Source organism: Chlamydotis macqueenii, chromosome 9, assembly GCF_036417535.1.
Source record: "Chlamydotis macqueenii isolate bChlMac1 chromosome 9, bChlMac1.mat, whole genome shotgun sequence".
Lineage (NCBI taxonomy): Eukaryota > Metazoa > Chordata > Aves > Otidiformes > Otididae > Chlamydotis > Chlamydotis macqueenii.
In genome coordinates this window covers 16,173,180-16,193,349 of record NC_141564.1, presented here as the reverse complement: position 1 = coordinate 16,193,349, position 20,170 = coordinate 16,173,180, and the positions used below count along the sequence as shown (strand labels likewise).

The 20,170-nt window shown below is 48.4% G+C and overlaps 1 protein-coding gene across 2 annotated transcripts in view; it reads left to right on the top strand.

Annotated features, from left to right (window-relative positions):
- The first annotated feature begins 7,436 nt into the window (after positions 1-7,436).
- The window catches only part of LPP (LIM domain containing preferred translocation partner in lipoma), a 330,469-nt gene continuing 317,735 nt past the window's right edge, over positions 7,437-20,170 (top strand). For both annotated transcript variants that reach the window (XM_086754441.1, XM_086754442.1), the window contains exon 1: positions 7,437-7,484. The gene's annotated coding sequence lies outside the window, so the exon portion shown is untranslated. The remainder of the gene's footprint in view (positions 7,485-20,170) is intronic.

Sequence of the window (20,170 nt, the reverse complement as noted above, 5' to 3'; positions counted from 1 at the left end):
TGCACAAACTCAATGTTTCAGGTCATTATGCCGAATTGGGGGGGGGGGGAAGATGGTGCTCGCCGTGCACGTTTACTCTCAGATTGTCTGCTAGATTAGAGGCGAGCAATTTGAAAGAGATCTATGAGCAATCTGGTTTAGCTCTCTGCAGACATTCCTCTCCAGCCGCAAGCAGCTCATGAGCAGCTCAAGCCCATCTCCAGTGCCAGGGATCTGTCACCTCACTGGCAGCAGGGCTGGGCTGGCTCCTTGGTGATCCAAATTTCTGATAGTGTGAGGAAATGTGCATGGGAGGATGGCTGAGCCCAGGGCTGCTGGGGTGCTCTGCGTCACCCCTGTCTCACAGAAGAATGGAGCAGATGGAGCAGCCTGTGGGTAGAGATGCTGTTGGTCAAGGTCAAGCACGTGGGTTATAATGGGCCTGTAAAAATTCTTGACTCAGTCTATAATTACGTGCTATAAGGTATATAGAGCTCTTAGGGTAACTAATGGAGGTAGTGAATCCATCACTTTATTATCCCAGTGTATTCTCCCAGGGGCTGGGAAGGGCTGTTGTCTCTTTTTATAGATAGCGCACTAAAGCACAAAACTCCAGAGTCACTGGGGAGGAACATGTTGGATAAATGTTTCTCATTAAAAAATGTTTATTTGTCAGATGTGATTCCTTTCATGTTGCGTGTGTGGGAGTGTATCCATTTCAGCAAGACACTCTAGGAAACGTTTTCTTGGATTCAGCATGGAATTTCTGGCCAAAATGGTCCTCCACCATGGCATGGTCATTCCTGGGGTGGCTGGGGAACTGCATGTCAAGTCTTGGAGCTGAAGTTGGCAGGTTGGGGAATTAAAGCAGGCAGAATGGTGCCCTGATCCTCAGTCAGTTCTGGCACTGTGATTTGTTTTTCATTGTGTGCTTTTTGTCCTATGTTACAAGGGAGAAAAGTCCTCCAAAAATGTTGAGAAGTCCTGTTTTTGTCACAGTAGAGATGGGAAAAGTTCCAGACTCTCCAAGATATTGGCAAATGGTAGAAGCTGTTTCCCGCTTAGCTCAGTCTGCAACTTTCCCAAGGTCCCACATCTCCTCTGTTGCAGAGCAGGAGTCTTAATCCTGGTTTCCTACAAAGAAAATGATGGTACGCAGACTGCCTAATCACATAGCTGAGAATGGGCAAAGCTGGGAGCCAAGAACTGGAGATCCAGCAGCCATGTCCTCTCCTTTTGTCTTCATTGTCTTCTGTTTACAAGCTGGTCTGTCAAATTGGTCACACCCCTCAATTCTCATCTCTTATACCATCTTAAACTCTTTGCTTCTTTGAGGCTTTAAACTACTTAGGACATCTCTAGGAGATGGCTGGGGATTTTGAAGCACTCCATGGAAGACACCTCCTGAGCCAGCAAATCCAGACCTTTGCTATTGCACAGGGCAATATCTTATGGCATGGGATTTGGGTCATGTCTCTCCTTCTGGAATGTCCACCTCAAGTGACTCGTCTTTGGCATTAGCCAAACTGCACAGCTTTTGATTTCTTAAACTTTTCCCATCAATCCTGCAGTTCTTCCCTCAAGTCTTCCCAAAGCTCAGGGAAATAGAGTTGTCCAGGAGCCAAGCAGAGAGTTTGAGTTTTGTTCACTTGAACACCATCAAGAGAAAGAGTGTATTACCTCTGAGCAGGGAGGCCAAAAGGTCAGTGGCTTATTTTGCAGTCTTGTCAAACAACTTCTCTCTGATCTGTTGTTCTCCACAGCTCAGACTGTTTTTCATCCAGAATAGCTCTCAATATTTTAATTTTGGTTGTTGGTTTTGTTTTGGTTTTGTTTTTTTTTTTTTTTGAATGATCTATTTTTCACCAGGGAGAATCTAACTTTCTCTTCTCTTCCCTTCCTAGTATTTCAGATCTCTGGTTGTCTCTGTACTACACCCATCTTCTCTGATTGAAGGAGTTACATGAGAAATTCACAGTTGGCATTTCTAGCTTGCAGAGATTATATTTATGTGGCTGTACACATTTTTACATGCTCTAACTCTATTTACTTTAGAAGAAGAGCCTACAAGACTGATGAGTGAGGCAACATATTTAAAATATACATCTTGTAAATGTGTTAATGACTATATGGGCTATAGGTCCCTGTGGAAATAAGAAGAGGCATTCTTTTAATAAACAATGGAGCGCATCCAGTTTTTCTTCCTACTTAAGTTATTTCCAGCACATTCACTAAAATGCTACCAGATTCAATAATATTTGTCTCTCTCTTGGCTTCTAACATACATAGCTTTCTTCCTTGACAAGTCCAAGATTTTCTGGAGCCAAAGCAGGAATGATGATGTGTTTTTGTTGTTGTTGTTCTAACCAGCTGTCTCTGCTCATCTTGCTGTCACTAGGAGAAGACATCTGCTTCGTACATTCAATATTTTTGCTTTGATTCTCAACAGGGAGGTCAGAGCCTATGCAAAAGTGTCCCCTGAAAGATCTGTTGCTGCAAACATTTATTTTAAGATTGGGGTACTTCTTTGTTTATCCAGTGTAGACTCCATAAAGAATTTGACCAATTCCCTTCCTGTAAAACAAAGCCCTCATGATTTCAGTGCCAAAATCTGGCCATGAAACATTCACCATTAGTGAGATATCGTGCAAGATACCAGATGGTGTAAAATACAAAGTCTAGTGGCTTCTGCTTTAATTATATCACATCACTCTGATGAGATACTATAAACCTGCTTTTTTTCCCCTATTAAGCTGAGACCCAGAGAATGAGGATTCTTAATGAAATTGTCAACTTCCTTACCAAATCTATTTGCTAATTTAAACAAATGTGATTAGAAAAACAGAGTAGTGCTAGTTATGGCTTGCCTGTGGCTGCAGAGCTCCAGGCAGTTCTTTCTTCTAGGTGCTAGCAACCCTCCTTCCTCATTAACCAAAGATTCAGTCTAGCAAAAACACTTCAATCCTTAAATCCACCCCTGTTCAACAGAACGCTTAAACCTAAGCTAAAATCTCTCTGGGCTCAAATTTGATTTAAGTATGTCCTTAAAATTAAGTATGCTACACTGGCACATTGCTCAATTGCACTTTTCAGCATTGGGATTTAGCAGTTTTTCAAAGCTTTACAATTTCCTCCAAGTATGACACAGGTACAGTACAGGCAGCTACGGCCCGGATGGTGGACGGAGCAGAGCAGGGAGCTGAGCCTGAAATGGGTGCAAGGAGATTTGTATTTTCCTGAGCTACCCAAAACTCACTGTGGCCAACGGTAAAATGATATGGTATAGGACTAATTGCCAGGTAAAGCTGAGCATCTGGTGAACCACGTGCAACTCCAAGATGTGTACAGAGATGCGGAGTGGTTTGATGATCGTCACTATCTCAGATATACTAATGGAAAGTTGGGGAGGTTGTTGGAAATTGTGTTTCTCACCAGTGAAGATTCCCTCAGGGTTCTGGCGCAGATTCGATCACTGTCAGTGATCAATGATTTACTAGTGCCTGCCCAGTTTGTGCCTTGCATTCCTGTCTGGGTGCAAACATACCTGCAAAATGGGGAATGACAAAGCTTGGCCCACTGCTCTTCCTAGATTCCTTCTGACAGGCAGCAAGCACGTGTGTATCTCTAAATCAGGAACATGCACCCTGGCTGGATGTGAATTCAGACTTGCAGGTCAAATCTTTTCTCTCCTGTTCTGCCTAGTATCCATACTGGTGTTTCCTCATTCCTTCCCCAGTGCCACAGGAATGCTATTGCTGTGAGCTCAGATTTTGCATGTGCTTCCAGGAATGCCCTTTGGAGACTGAAGGGTCAAGTGTGACGTTGCAGCCTGTGTCTTGATGGGAACGCGTGTCCTCACAGTGTGGTGGGTGAAAAGTGCTGTGGTTTGGGGCAGACGAGTCTCCAGTTGATTTAAAGCTAATTGCATCTGATCTTTGTCTGGAAATTAGGTGGCAGCTCTCCCAAGAACACGTGCTTAGTGTGTTTTCCAGCCTCTCTGGCTTTTACCCACGGAAGGATTAGTTCACCAGGTGGGCGACTTTCCTGTTGCTCTGGAATTGTTGCTAGTGAGGGAATACGTCAGATCCCCACAACTTCATCTGATTAAGAGTTGAATTGCAGCAAAAATGACTTGGGTTAGAGATAAGGAAAGTTTTTCTAACTGTGAAGCTGTGGAATTGATCCTCTAGATATCCTTATGAGGAGGGTAGGTGAACCTCCGTCAAGTCTGGCTTAGGCAATGCTGCTTCTGCTTAATGGCTTGAGGGATGAATTCCCATAGCTTCCCAAGGGCTCTTCCCTTCCTTTTTTTTTTGGTGATTTTACATCTGAAATCTCACCAAAAAGCAGAGACCCAGACTCTGAAAAGCAGACATGGGGAGGTGAACCGACTGGTCTAAAGTTGTACAACATAGGAAAAGTAGGAACAGAGGCCAGGTTTCCAGGCTTCTAGCCATGCACCTTAACCACTAAAAAACTTCATTTCCTTGAATTAATATTGGCCCAGGCTGACTCTTGTATTACTGCCTCTGAGTGGCCTATGCAATGTCAGGCTGTTCAGCCTTTTGCTGTTTAATTCATTTTGCTGCTATGGTGCAGGGTGCGGTAGATATTACCGAAGGAATGATTGCACGATGCCAGTATTTTTGATTCTTTCCAGGCAATGAGCAGATTTTCACAGCCAGGCTCAACACCTTGAATTTTCTACTTCCATTTCCAAAGTGTATGATATTGGTCATGATAGGAAACTGAAAAAAAAATATAAAATTCATGCTGTGCTTGACAAGGCAATGACCATTCTGGACAGTGCGTTACAAGGGTAATGGGCTGCGAATTAAACTTCTGCTGCTGTGCTGCAGAGGATTAGTCACAGTTCATCTACCTGCAAAATGGAGGTGGTAGTAGTTACTATCTCACATTCTGGAGGCTCAAAGCTTAAAACTTTTGGGATCATTCAAAGAAGGCTGCTATGGATGTGCAAAGTATTCTCTCTTCTGTTAACATGACTGGAAAATTGCATAAGCTTGATGGATAAAGAAGCAATAATGGTTGGATACAGGACAAGGAAAATATTTGACCACTGGTTTTGTCTGAAATACTAAATGGAGAACACTTGTCTCTCATCTTGGGCCAAACAGTTTCTTTTAGTTTTCAGATGCTTCCCCTTGATACCAGTTGACACAACGCAAGAATTGTTGCAGATTTGTAAGACAGATCGAACAGAGAAGAAAAAAAAACAGGCAATGATCCCCCTATAAATCTGCTTCTCCTGAGCATTACAAACCAGGACTCCATCAAGAGCCCCACCACACTGAGGCTGACAGACATTGATGCCAGGAAGTCCCTCGTGATGACTGCCTGACCCCTGTGGCAGAAAATACCACCATGAGTTTTCGTCGGGGCATGATGAAGATGGAGCATGACCTTGCAGCCTGGTAGTCAAAGAGCTCAGCTGAAAGGAGATGCTTGAACTATAAGTTCTCCAGGAAGGCAACTGAACCCAGGTTTACAGGGCCTTGGGCAAAGGCTGTGGCTGCACAGCTTGTGCGGGTGCTACGGTCTCATCCACCGGCGCTTTAGAAAGCAGCCATGCCCGTGTCTTTCACAACAGGCCATGTTCACAGAGCGCTGTCGGCACTCTAGGTACATCTACGGCACGGGGCCCTGGTGACTCATGCACTGTTCTGCTTTGATTTTGGATCTCAGCGGGGTTTAAACACAGGGTAGGCGGCTAGGACAGGGCTAGGGTATTTCTAGTCATAGTCATAATGCTTAGAAAACGTCTGTGGCTGTGACTGACAGGCTCACGCAGATTTAGTTGCAGTGCCTCTAAGATGGCATCTGGCCTCGGCAGCCCTCTCCATCCCCCGGGAGGAATTTAGCACCCTGCTCCGGGGGGCTGGTGCACAGCAAATCAACCACAGACAGGGGATTTGCACTGAGGACTGAATTTGGGATACTGCTGTGAGGTGGGCCGAGGCAGGGGTGCCAGTCACGGTGGGGTGGTATCTCCTGGGGTCTGTGATCTGCCAGAGTCCTCGGGTCAATCTGGGAGCGCGCTTGCTTGTTTTGGACACTCTGGCAGAGTGTCCCCAGAGAAGGGGAAGGGAGACTGAAGCATAACTCTGTACTCCAGCTTCTGAAGTCTTTTAGGCACTTAATGCCCTTTTTTGGGTCCTTACGTGCAAACTTTCCCTCCTGGGGCTGTCAAGCAGTGACTGTGGACATTAAAGCTGGTAATGGGATAAGATTGTAAACATCTTCTGAAAGCGCACAGCAGAGCCCTTTATTGTCAAAATGAAATACATTCGAAGTGCTTAAAAACTCATCCAGAAATCTCTTTCCAAATGAGTAAGGCTTGGCAGCTCTCCCCTCCACAGCCTGGAAGCCGTGTAACCCTTCTGCCTTCCCCTTCTCTACAGGGTGGATGCAAATACCCAACAGCTACTTAAAAGGTAACATTCCATTATAAAAATAATCACACTCGAAATCCGAATTATTTTAATTGCAGTCCTTATAAATAGCCACAAGATAATCAAACAGCCATCAGAAAAGACAGTTTCCCTTCCCCCACTCCTTAGTATGCTTGACAGGTTTTTGTTTTGAATCTCGGAGCAGGCAGATCCTTTGTAGCTCCGAGCATCTTTTACCTCCCTGCCCCCCCCCCCCCCCGCACCGTCCTTTTTATGCACCCTGGCTGGGGAAGAAGAGAGAAAAAGTTGGTTGGAAAAGCACTAAAAAAAAACCCCAAAAAAACCAAACAAAAAACCCATAGGGAGCCCGGGACAAAACTTTTCCGTGAAAAGTTGAATAGTGCGAGCCACGGTGTGCCCGTTCCTGGGTCCAACACGCCGGGTTACAGGGCAGGAGGGGGATGCCGGCAGAGTGGGGGCTGCCTCCAGCCCCGTCCCCCTCAGTCCGCGAGGTACCGGTAGCTGCCGCCCCACGCCGTGAGGCCGCCCCGGCCCCGGCCCCAGCCCTTACATGGACAAATCTGCCTGCAGGGAAAGGCAGGAATTTGGGCCCTTGACGTCAGCCCCGGGCAGAGCGCAGCAGCCCGGCGGGGCGGGAGGCAGCGGCCGCCGCTTTCGCTTTTTGTTTCGGGGGCGCCCCGCCGAGCTCGGGGCTCCCGGCCCCCACCCCCACCCTCGCCCGACGGGAGGTAAGAACCGGGTGGGGCACAGAGGGATGCGGAAGGGAGGACAGCCGGGGCCGGGGGGATGCAGAGGGGCGCGGAAGGCGCTGGAGGGACCGGAGAGAGGGATGCGGGAGGGGCTGGCTGGGGGGATGCGGGGTACAGAAGCAGGGAGGGGCTGCCCAGGGGACACACAGCAGCACCACCGCGGAGCACGGAACGGGCCCTGCGGGCGGAAGGGGCCGGCGGCGGGGCCGAGGGGCGGGCGCGGTGGGGCGGTCCCGGCCCCAGCCCCGCCCGCGGCCCCACCTCCCCCCGCCGCCTCCTGCCGCCGCCGCCGCGCTCGGCTCCGCTGCCTCCTCCCCCCGAGGTATTGTTGCAGATAATAACTTGCCCCCTTCCTCTGCCCCCCCACCCCCCCATCTCCGCCCGCCGAGGCAGCTGTGCAACAGCTGGAGCCCCCGGCCGGGGCGGGGAGCGCTGCCGGCCGTCCGGGGGGGGGCCGCTCCTGGCTCCTCCCTCCGCCCGGGCACCCCGGGCGCCGGGGAGCGGGGAACGGGGAACGGCCCGGCCCGGTGCGAGCTCGGCCGCCGGGTGGGGGCAGCTCCCGGGTGCGTGGGGCGGGGGAGGGGGAAACTTTCCCAGCACTTCAGCGGCCCCGCTGCACGTCCCCCCTCCACCCCTCCCCGGAATGCGCCGGGCGGGGGCTGCCCGCGGGCAGGGGTCCGTGTGTGTGCCCCCTCCCCAACCGCACCGGGCGGCCGGGGCTCGGCGCTGCCGGTCGCAGGTGCACCTGGCCCGGGCGGGGGTCGGGGCCGCCCCCGCGGCTGCAGCCCTGCGCCGGGCGGGCCCCTCGGTACTCAACCACACGTAGGGTAGAGCCCTGGCAGCTTTTTATAGGCCAGGAGAGGCCCACCCTTCCCCGGCAGGTAAGGACGTAAAAGTTTCCCACACCCTTACGTCACCCTGGGCTTTTTTTTTTTTTTTTAAATATATACAGTTTTGTTTTTTTTTTTTCCACCCCGTTCTCTCGCCCTCCCCTTTTGAGCAGGCACATCTTATTCCTGCCATTGTTCAGGAGCGCTCTCCACGCCCTGGGGCTGCTCTGGGGAGAAGGCAGTGCTATGGAGTAGGAGGTGTTGATGGAGAAACTCCTAATTGCTCTGGCTGCGCACCTCGAGGTGCAGTTTGGCTCCGCTGGTGAAACGAGCGAGTGTTGGATTCTCCAACTTTGTTTTGATTGTTTATTTGTTTGTTTGTTTTTTTTAAGCCTGTACGAGTTGACTTTTTGACTCTGTTTGTTTGGTTTTTTTTGGGTTGGGTTCCTGTTTGGTATCTTTCTGTTTTGCTAGGCGGTGGATACACAAAAGTTTTAAGAGCTTACAGGAGCCGTCAAACTTGCTGATGTGACTTTCTGCATACCCAGAACACCTCGGCCCCTGGGCACAAAGCAGTTTTGACCCATGTGAAATGCAAGGTCTCTCATGGAGGTATTAAGTTTTTGGGAACGCTCTAGAGTTAAGAAGTTCTTTGCTTCCTTGGACTCATTTACCTGTAGAGTTTGTGCTTATACTTTCCAGGAATGAGTGCTGGGGCAAGATCTGAGAGAGCGGGGAGTCCTTGGATGTCTGGGAGCTGAGTGATACAGCTGAGTGATTTTGGTTCACTAAGTAATTACAGATACAGGATATTAGGAAGGTAGGGGAACGCTTGGAGCTGGAAAATGGGACACAGCATTTTATCCATACGTTACCAACCACGTTGACACTGGAAAATGTTTGTCGCTGTCCTGTGCGTCGCCCAGCCTGCAGCAGCACGGTTTGGGGCTGTGGGGGACTTTCTGGTTATCCTCACCCTTGCTCCAGCAGGGCTGTCCCAGGCAGGGCTAAATAATACTCTGGAATACGGGATTTCTGTTGGGGAATACTTTCATCTAAGCACGAAGATTTACTGTTGAAAGCTTCTCTCTGCCTGTTGGCCTATTCTGTTTCCCCCTGCCCACCCGATGACCTTTTGTCCTATGGCTCCTAAATTTATTAGCTCTGTTATTCCCCTCTTTCAGTTGTTTAGCCGCTGTTAGAGGGTTTTTCCCTGTGGGATGGGCTGTAGGCAGGTGACACTGTAGGTGGTGGCCATGGGGCTGCCTGGCAGTGTGCCCCTATCCTCCATGTCAAATCCTACCCACAGCTCTGGCAAGATGCTGGTGCTGCTAATGGGGCCTTCAGGCCTGCTGCCCTCTCATTGTTGAGTTTCATATATGATTTTTCTTTAATTGTTTTCTTCAGTTTTTTTGTTTGTTTGGTTTTTTTTTGTTTCTTTTTTTTTTTTTTTTTTTTTTACACCTGAGTCAGCTTGTGTTGGCCTTTGTGGGTTAAGCTACCAAGCTGGGGGAACCTGATTCGGGAAGTAGCAGTGCTGAGTCCCTGTTGGTCTGTCCCTGTTGGGGTCTGTCCTGCCATCAGGTGTCCTCTCATCCTTGTAGGCTCCTCCTCCCTGTGGTTGGAGGGCATATTTGGAGCACATGGGTTGCTGAAGGTTGCTGTAGGCTTTTTAGAGGTCTCTTGGCTGGAGAGAGGTGCCTGGTAGTGGGTAGGAGGTATGCGATGAGTCTGTTGGACTATGGAAATGAGTTCCTTGTGCACAGAAAGGGCACTAGTGTGTGGTGGGGTTTTTTTTATTTTTGTGGTGTTTTTTTTTTTTTTAAAGGCTCTATTCTCAAAACTCAGTCCCACCACGTGTGTGTTGGGTGGAGGCCATGGGCATGTTGGCTCTGTGCATCTGCCATGTTGCCAGCGGTCGCAGTCAGGGGTATGTAGCCCTCGTATGCTGCCTGGGTAAACTCTGGGAATGGAGGACACGTCCACGACAGTGAGGCTAAAACTGTGTCTCATTGAAGCTTCTGTATGTACAGCCCCAAACTGCTATGAGTTGCTGTTGTGCGGTCTCTGCAGTGCCCAGGTTGGTGAGGATTACTGGTGTGCGAATCCTGACCACCTGGTGTGGTTGGTATCAGCTGCCCCCCCTGTAAGCTGAGAGGCTAGTACCGAGTTGGGAGAGAAGCTCCAGCTCCTGTTACACCAAGGTAAGATTTTCACCTTTGGACCATGCTTGGAGATCAGCCCGGGTGTCGGGGCAGGATGCTGGTGAGCATGCCTGTCTCGTTGCAGGCTCACCGAGAGCAATCTTTGAGTCCTGTCCCCTTCTGTCAGTTACTGTTTGGGTGAGCAGTCATCCAGCTTTAGGGGGTAAAAGTACTGAATTACTTCATCTGTGATGTTCTCTAGTGAAACCAGGGCAAACCAGCAAAACCCTGCCTCTAGACTGGTGGGCTGAGGGTGGATTTCAGGTCCCATATGCTGGCAGCCATGGTTAGGGTACAGGAAAATCCCAAGTTCCTGTGCAGTTTAGCTGCCTTCTCTTCTGGAAACTTGCGGGGTACATTGGGTCTCAAAAGTTGAAATGCTCTGAATATTGTCCTCAGCTGTGCTGTGTTAGTGGAGGTAATGGGCTCTGTCTTACCAGAATGAGGAACTGGTGCGGTGTAATTCAAGCTCTCAGATGATGGAAGTGCAGATTCAGCTGTGTATCCCTTGCCAAAGCACTTGTTTCTCTAGGATGTGCAGGGGTGAAGCTCTGAAGCTGCAGTGGTGGGTTTTGCAAGGCACCTGACAGTGTCAGCTACAGTCTCGGTGGAACTGGAGTGCTTTTAAATATACAATGTGATCGTCAGTGTGTATTTTTAGTTACAACTCATAGTATGAGTTATGGTGTGGGGGTTCATGGTCAGAGTGGAAATGCCACTCAGTTGATTTCAAAGCCTTTCTGTTGCCTTGTTTGTTAATATCGCTGCTTGTGTTTGTCTGTGTGATGTCTGACCATAAAACTTAAGCCACTCCTTTCTGGTCAGTGAAGCATGGTGTATGTGGTTTTGGAGAGGAACAATGAAAACGGTGGGGAGCTGGAAAATCTGAAGGAGTTTGACCAGTAGTTTGGGATTGCTGCTGTATAAAGGACACATGTTAGGAAGGTGTCACAGAAACAGCAAGTGTGGTGGAAAAGGAGTCCTGTTCATTTCACCAGTGCAAGCCAAGGTGAAAGCGACCGATTCAAAATGAACAAAATTAACTGGTTTTGAATGTAACTAAACAGTTGGCATTTATCATGCAGAACGTTGCTGAGGATAATTTAGCCATTCTCGAGAGGAGGTGGGGTGGTTGTATGAATGTCAGGTACATTTAGAGTTGTACCAGATAATGGCGATGGCTCTTATATTGTAAACATCTAATTGGAAAGAGGAGACTGTTTGGTACAGCTTTCTCTGAAACATCTCGTGCTGACTGTAGCTGGAGAAAAGCAGTAGCTTGGGTGGATGACAAATTGTTTGCAAGAAGACTGTTTCCGTGCGTCTGTGGAAACAGATACCCTCAGGGTGCCCGCAGTGGTTTCACTATTCCTCTGCCCATCATGGTTGTGTGAACAATGCATCCTCAGTGGCATTTCATTCCTCATCAAGCATCTGAAAGCCTGACCTACGCAGCTCTGCCTGTCTCCTCGTAAACTCTCCTGGCCCTGACACGGCTCTGGGCAGCCCCCCACACCCTCTGCTCTGGCTGGCCCTGGACCACGCAGGGTCTCACCTCTGGCTGGTTGTCCATGCTCTTCCCTGTGCACTCTGTGCTAGCTCTGCTGATCCCTTCAGGTGGGGGGAAGTCCATGTGGATGCACGGGGAGGTTTTAAAGGTGGCATTGGGATGGCGAAGGAATTTGCATTTCCTTTAGGTACATCTGTGCTTTTTAGGTACGTTATTTTTTTTGATGGAGAGAAGCCTTCAGGGAAGCAAGATGAAGACCAAGTCTCTGTGACCTGTTGGAAATCTGGGATTCAGCATCTGTGTTTGCGATGTGCACGCGTGAGCGAGACAGCGATGCTCTTGCCTGCTTTCGGTCCTCCGCAAGCTGCTTTCTTACCCCGCCAGCTTCATCATCTCCCTTTGCTCTCGCAGCAGGGTAGTTCTGCTAAAAGCTAGAGAGCTTACTGGAACTGCAGCCACGCTTCAAAAGCGGGCAGGAGCGGGGGAGACGGAAACCATAGCTTATCTAAGGATGTGGGTTATCTGAGGGACGGATTCGCAAGGAACAATACCTTTAAAGAGTGTGGGTTATATGTAGGAAAATACAGGACTTGAAATAACTTCACGAACAACAGTTCCAGAGGAGGGATTGGAGGGAAGATGTTGCAATTGGCTTTCAGGTGTATGTTGGGATGCTGGAGGAGAGCGTTGGTCAAGTCTGAAGAGCTCTGTGTTTTTCCTCTTTTTAATTTAGGGAGCGTTTTGTTTTGTAAAATAGAAACAAACAGAGAAAAGAAAACAACAAATCAAACCGAAAACCACAGACCAGAAAAACCCCACAAAGTTGAAAAGCTTTTTGAGAGCTTTTGCCTGCCCAAGAAGCGGGGGTTAGAGAGGTGCAGGGCTCGGCTCTTTCTGTTCCTTCTGCTTCTGGGCACGGCAGGACAGGTAGGGCCTGCGATGTTTTCAATCCAGATGTGGAAAAAAAAAAAAACCAACCAAAACCCAACCTGCTACCCACACTTAATTGTTGTGATTAAGGTTACTGGTAGAGACACCTCAGTGGAGACTCTGCTTTCATCTCAAAGAGCTGGTTTTGATCACGGTCTGAACATGCAAGAGCTGGCATGAAAATGACTTGCTGTCAGTAAGTCTCCTGTCATTTTAGGCTGTTAATATCTGTTGTTGGGATCTGCGGGTGACAGTGACACACGTGTGAGTCACCCAGCAGCACTCCCAAACTATCGCAATATGCTCAGGAGAGGAAAACAAACATTGATGGAGTTGTGGGCTGCTGATAACCTTTTTGTAGAAAAAGATACAAGCTTTTGAGCCTTGCAAGCTCTTGGTGAGGATGTTTTCTGTTGCCCTCGATGCCGTGAGGAAACCTCGTAATAGCGATTCCTGAGTAACCCCATAAATTGATTCGTTTGGTTTGGGGGAGCTGGGGTGCTTGAGGGTCTCTGACTTATGCCAGCTTTGTTTCTGTGTGAGAGCCCCTGTCAGCCCTCCTTGAGATTCACAGATCTGGCTGGGAGGGATCCCATTTTATGCCTAAGAGGGCTTATGCGCTTGAGCATCCTCTAAGTAGGTGCCATTCAGCACTTGGCTGCCTTCCTCCCTCTGCTACCGCTGCCCAGTGATGCTTCAAGGCAGGCAGACTTCCGCCAAGTCTTGGATGATTGTGCTGCCAGTGGAATAGTTAGTTGAGATTTAATATGGCCATTATCTTTAGGTAATAAAATATCAACTAACTTGCCATAACTATCTTGTTTAATGTCTATTAAAAGCCCCACATACTTCATTCACTGGGTGAAATTTAATAGAAGTTCATCTAAGCATTTATTGCTTATTTAATTTAAAAATAAGTTGATCTCCACAGTTGGTAACAGGCACTGAGGATTTAATTAACATTCAGTAAACTACTCTGTTAGCTCCAAATTACAGTCAGGTCTTGTTTATGCATCAATTTGTAACTTCCACCTCCCTTCCCTTTTTTTAGGCCAGTGGATCTTGTTGTGGGGAGCTGCGGTCATGTCCTCTTCTCCCCCTGCCCATGGTCTTCAACTCCTCTCCAACTGCAGAGCTTCTGCCAAGGATGTGCAGCTGAGGGCTTACAGCTGCTGAGGAGGCAGGATCCAGCTGCTTTATTGTGGGTGGAGGAGGCTGACAGATTTTGCCATGGACCTTGGGGAAGGGGCTGTGGAGCCCGGTGGGCTGGGTAGGGATGCACAGCGCTATTGGGTAAAAGTGGTGCAGGTCCAAGCCTTAGTTAAGCATAGTGGAGCAAATTTAAAGTATCTCCTCCAGGGCTTTTTCAGCAATGTGGATGGCTACATGCAACTCAGGTTGGTGCTTTTTTTTGGTTGTGTTTTTGGTTTTTTTTTTTTTTGTTTGTTTGTTTGTTTGTTTTTTTAAGAGGATCTTTCTCCTATGAGGACAGGCTGAAAGAGTTGGGGCTGTTCAGCCTGGAGAAGAGGAGGCTCCGGGGAGACCTGATAGCGGTCTTCCAATACCTCAAGGGGGCCTACAGGAAAGATGGGGAGAAGCTGTTCAGTAGGGCCTGTTGTGATAGAACAAGGGGTAATGGGTTTAAATTAGAAGGAGGTAGGTTTAGATTAGATATTAGAAAAAAAATTTTTACAATGAGAGTTGTAGAGCACTGGAACCGATTGCCCAGAGAGGTGGTGGATGCCCCATCCCTGGAATCGTTCAAGGCCAGGCTGGATGGGGCTCTGAGCAACCTGATCTAGTCAGGGATGTCCCTGCTTCTTGCAGGGAGGTTGGACTAGATGACTGTTGAAGGTCCCTTCCAACTCTAACTATTCTATGATTCTATGATTCTATGATCTTGGGGTGCTTCACAGGTGACTTGCAGGTGGTCCTGCCGCAGTTGCTGTATTCACCGTACCCCAGCTGCAGTGGTTTGTATCTCAGTAATGTGTGTGTGCGCATCTTCCGTGTGCTGTGTGCACGTACCCTAAGGAGCTCTCTCTCTTTCAGCAGTTTATTACCTCACCCTAACAGACTTGAATTACTCCACTTAATGAGGCAAGCTTGAATGAAAGCGAGGAGTCTCCCAGACCGCATGCTCTGCATGCAGCGACTGGGTTGGAAGAGTGATTGGATTAGCGGCTGATAAGTGGTTGTAACTCCAGCTGCTGCATCTCCCCTGCCTCACTCTCCCGGGTGTCAGCGGCGTTCATGTTTCAGCTCAGCCGCGAAGGAGGTCAGCTGGCTTGAATTTAACACACCTCATCACTTGAGGTAGAGACTTGATTTGCTTTCCATGGGTTTGGGCAAATCTTGAGAGATACCTCAAGCTATTACTGTGGCCAAGAGAAGCCTTTTGTCTGGATTTCCAAAGAGAAACAGGTAGTGACTGCGGCAGCCACATGGCAGTCCTGTAGTTAATTATAAGCGATGCACTTGGTTAAAGGAATGGTGTTAAGGTTGCAAAGTCCAAGTGCTCCAAAGCTATGAAATGCCAGAATGAAGGTTGTTGATGAAACCTTAATTTGGCCTCCCCTGCAAGCAGGTATTATGATGTAGCCACCTAATTGCCAGAGCACCCACTCTGTGTGCCCAGAGTGGAAGGTGATACTCAATGAGCAGCTATTCAATTTATTTTCTTTTTTGTGCAGTGTGTGGCCCCAAGCCTTATTTAGTACATACTATTCAAACTCAGGATTGAATGCAAAATTATTATCTTCCTTTTCTGCTGTTCTGGAGTGCTCTTTGCTCTTTCATTGGAGCACTTTGCAAGTTGGGGAAACGATTTTTGCAGTGCCTTCTGGAAGTGGATGAAAATTATTCTTGCCGTTTTGCTGATGGGATGCTGTGGCTTGGAGAGGAATGAGATTGGGAGTCTTGTGTTATCCTGGACACTGAAATCCAGAAGAGAAAAAAGGTGGTTAGACCAGGGTAGCTGTCTTTAGTTTGCAGTCATAACTGGTAATCAAACAGAGAAATGATTGAAAAGAATTGTTTGTAATTACAGGCTGAGGTTATCATCCTTTCTGCTGAACTCTGGAGACTACTCAGAACTGCTTATTGCAGTTATGTCTATCTTTACAGTCCATCTCCCCCACCTTTCCCGCTTTTACCTGCCTCATGTGCATTATCATCATCATCCTTGGCTGGGAGGCAAGGCCTGTACTTATCTTCCGTGGGTATTGAAAAGCCTACCTTAGTATGGAAGCTGGTCTTTGCTTCTGGCATTTAGAAACCAGGGCAGTTTAATGCTGTCGAATCTGAAATGTGATGGTGGGGAGGTCCAGACATGAACCACAAGAATAGTTAAGGTGCAAGTGGTATTTATGTTTAAAAACATATTTCAAGGAGTAGAATAGGGGTAATGGGGGACTTCACATCATCAGCTGGACACTTCCTCAGTGGCTTGTTTTTCTGTATACAGTAAGACTGTCATCTTTTTTAGAGTAGTTTAAGTTTCCTTTAGAGCTGTGGTGGTTCTGTGTCACTTCTGATCATGCAGGCTGTTTTTTTGGGACAATGAAAATTGTGCCTTCCCTAGCACAGCTCCACTTTGGTGCTTTTTCAGAGAATCCACTTCTTTCTCGCATTCCTTGGGATGCACAGTCTCAAGCTTGGAAAATACGGCATTGCATCTTTCCCATTTAAGGGACTCGGTGAGCCTTCCGCGTAGTAACTCTGAAGTTCAAGTGTATGAGTAATCCGGCTGAACTCTCTGCTTATGTGCCTAAAGATAAGCAAGTGTTTGAGCAGCCCTGTGCCTGAATCCTAGTTTACTCCTGAGGCAGTTAGATGGAGAAGAAGTGATGGGCAAAAGGGTTAAAGTTATCTGCAGAGATGTCTGGCTTTTCTTCCGAAATGATGATGTAGCCTTGTTGCAATGAAGAGAGACCCTTGTATGGTGCAGGAGGTCATACTGTGAGTGAAGCAGACAAGTTGCAAGCCTCTAACAATGGCATTATGTGGTGAATTGTGGGGCAGAAGCCTATTTCTGAAGTTAGGAACAAGCCCTTGCACCTCTGTGTTGCTGCGGGCATGAGTGCGGCGTTCTTGGCACCTAACGCCTGTTTGAGCATCTCCCTCAGCATATGAGAGTTGGCAATGAGACTAAAGCAGCAGGTGAACTTAAAACAATATAAATGACCGTGTCTTTCCAAGGCACTCTGCCCACCCAGGTATTCAAAGTGTGCGGGTGAAAGGATGGCAGCTTACCGGGTGCCTGTGTGCCTCCTTCCGTGGCCTGGCACGGTGTGTTCAGCTCTGCTGTGTGGGAGAGCCGTGAACTCGGGGTGTGCAAAGACTGATGAAGTCAGTGGAGAAGTTAAGGACCACATCGTGGAGCAGGAGGAGAACGAGCTACAAGAGCAGAGCTCATTGCCTTGCTACGCCCAAGGATGCACCTGCTAGGATGGGAATGTTTTGTGTGTATGTTAGTTGTGCACATTCTACCAGATGTGTAATGGAAGTAATTCCAGATGTTCCTGATGTCCAGAACAAGACAAGGCCTATCCGTCTAATGAACATCATGAGTAATTCTCAGTGTGGTATTGGTGTGCTCCTGGGCTCCTCTTTGTCCTTCTCTTTGTTTTTGCTTCTGTATCCTACAGACAACATTTTCTTATGTTGTCCATATCTCTAAATTTGACCTGTAGCATCTTGGGCTGACCCAGCCGCTTGTTGCGCTGCCCAAAGGAGAGTAGTGAGTCTGTGTTGAAGTCCTGTGAGCCCGAGCAGAGAGCGTCCGGCTATGAGGAGCTCCTGCCTGGGGAGTTGAAGGTAAAGCGGAGGATGGTGAGAGAGGAGCAGAGCGATTGATTTGGGGACTTAGAGACTGATTGTGAGGGAAGATGAAAAGGATGTAAAACGTGTGTGTTAGCAGAACGTGACTAAGATGGAGACCTGATAAGTAATGAAATGTGTCTGCTGAGGAAAGGAGAGCGGTAGCTTCTGGGAGAGCAAAGCTCTGCGTCTTGGGTTTGCAAAGCGATTCTGAGTCGTGAGAACTTGCAGCTCGCATGGCCATGCCATCACGAGCCATTGCCATCTATAATCCCCTTAAAAAAGGCGCTCGGTTCCATCTGAAGCCTACTTGGGCTCTTCCCCATCCTTCCCGGGGAGCTCATCTCCCTCATGGCTGTTTATCACCGTGGTTTTTGAGCTGTGCAGGCTCGCTGTCTCATTCCTCAGCCCTTACTCACAGCAGGCCTCTGTGGGAGGGAGGGACACCCAAGAGACATGTGAAACTTGATGCGAAGTCCCTTACCACCAGGAATTTGGGTGGCTGATCCACTGCGGCGTGGTGGCTGGGAGCCTGCCGGAGATCCGTGGGCTGAGGCTGTGTGATCTGCAGCCCTCGTGGGGCGCCAGGGAGCGGGACAGGGGCTTGAGGGAAGGTCGGTTTCTCCTGCAAGGGGCAACCCAGATGGTGTTTGAGGGCTCCTGGTAGAGCGATGCTAGCCCAGCTTGTTAACAAAATTCAGCTGTGCAGTTGGATGGGGTAAAGTGGAGGAGGGGAGAAGTATGACTCACTTCAATCAGCAGTGACCAGAAGTGGGCTGTAAGCTCTAGGTGACACCTCATGCCTCCATCCTAGCTTCAGACAGCAAAATCTGGCAGGGGAGATAGGGCCTTATGTGCAAATAGAGTGTGTGGGTTTAGGGCTCAGTCCAGCACCCGCGTCCATAAATAGGTCAGCCCCTTCCTTACGGTAGCGTTTGTGTGCGCTTTACAAACATGAACCAGCTAATCCCAACAGATGTTTGGCAGTCTCCTGAGCCCACAAGGAAGTGAAATATCATTGCACTTTACTAGAGAGATGTCCAGGATTCAAATAACACCTGCTAGAAGAGCCCATATGAGCCGGGGCGTGTTCAGGGCCGTGTGGGTGCAGCTTCGCAGAGCACCTGCTGCCACGTTCCCTGCCTTCAGCTGTGCGAGGGCCGGGCTGCGTTTTCATTGAAACCAGAGACGCAACTTCCTTTGGTTTTTGAGGGGGAATGGGGTTTAGCTCTGTGTTTGTACACTCATGCTGTGTTAAAACCCAGCTGAAAGGAGGGAGCCTGCTCCATCCCACCATGAGGTGCAGCCCCAGCCAGATGCCAGAGGTAACATGCTGAGGACCAGGGATCTCTGCTGCAGTAACTTTGCCTGTACAGAGTAATTAGAGGTCTCAGATAATGAATGTCTTGCACCCTTTTTTATCAGAAGTTTGCTCAGTGTTTCAAGGGCTGGAGACTTCCTGACATTTGCTTTCCCCTAAAAAAAAAGGCAATTTGGCTAACTTTCCAAAGAGAAAACAAAGCTGTAGCCCATCACAGAGGAGCAAAGAGTGAGGAAGGCTTCTCTCTGTCACTGTAGCCTTGAAGTTCCATATTCATCCTCTTAACAAAATTCAGTTACACAAGGGAAAAAAAAAAAAGGAATAAGGAATTGATCATCTCTATGCGGATCATTAGTGTCCCAACAGCCAGTCTGCAAAGAGCAACTGGGAGCAAAACCAAACTTCTGCTGCATCTGAATGTGGTGGTTTTCTTTGGTTTGTTTTTTTTTTTTTTTTTTTTTTTTTTGAGGGAGCAGGAGGTACTTTAAAAGATGATCAGGATGCTTTAGGCATTCAACTTTCTTGCTCAAGAAGGGCCAAGGATTATACTCGTTTCTCCTGGCCTCTGTTTTATGCTCTGGCTCGATGGCTGTCCTGATTTTTCAGGCAGAGTTATAATTTTAAGGCTACTGAGTGGAGGGAGAGGCAGTGAGAGGATAGTCCTGGATTACTAAGAAATCAAAGACTTTCCGTAGGTGTTTTCTCACTTGAATCTTTATCAGTCTCCGTTAAATACAGAAAACAGCTCAGGATACTGGAGTGTTCTTCTGTCTTCTCAGTTAAAGGCTCCTGAATTCTCTTCAGGGCACAGACCCCACCAGTTTTTGCCATTCAGCATCTCAAGGAAAAACCTCAGGTGTCTTCTGCTACAATGGAGGCTGCAGACCGCTCTTCCTCTCCCTCGTCCCTCTGAACCTGCTGTGGCCGCTCTGTGTGCGCCAAGCGTGTGTGTCTGACTGGCCCCGTGCTGCCGGCTGCTGCCTGCCCTTTTTGTCTGCATTAGTTAAATTGAGTGAGGAGCTTGCAGGAGAAGCTATTCATTCCCCTGGTAACTGTACTTGACAATCAGAAGTTATTCTGGGGGTGAGGGACCGGTACAGATTTGTTTTCCTTGGCTGCAGATCCGTAGCCCCTAATAGTTTCTCACTGGTATGAACCGAGGTTGATTTGGTTTGCCGCTAATTAAAAGCCAAAAGGATATGCAGTTCTCTCCAAAATAATTACAATCTTCAATGAGTGGAAGAAAACTCTGTTTGCCTCCCATTTGTTTCCAAACCCCTCTATTTTGCTGCGTTACCCTTGTGCTGGCCACGATGCCTGGGAAGGCCATGGCAGGGCCAGCAGCTCCGTCCTGGTGCACGGGGAGTTTGCGCTTGAATCCTTTCTTGGCTT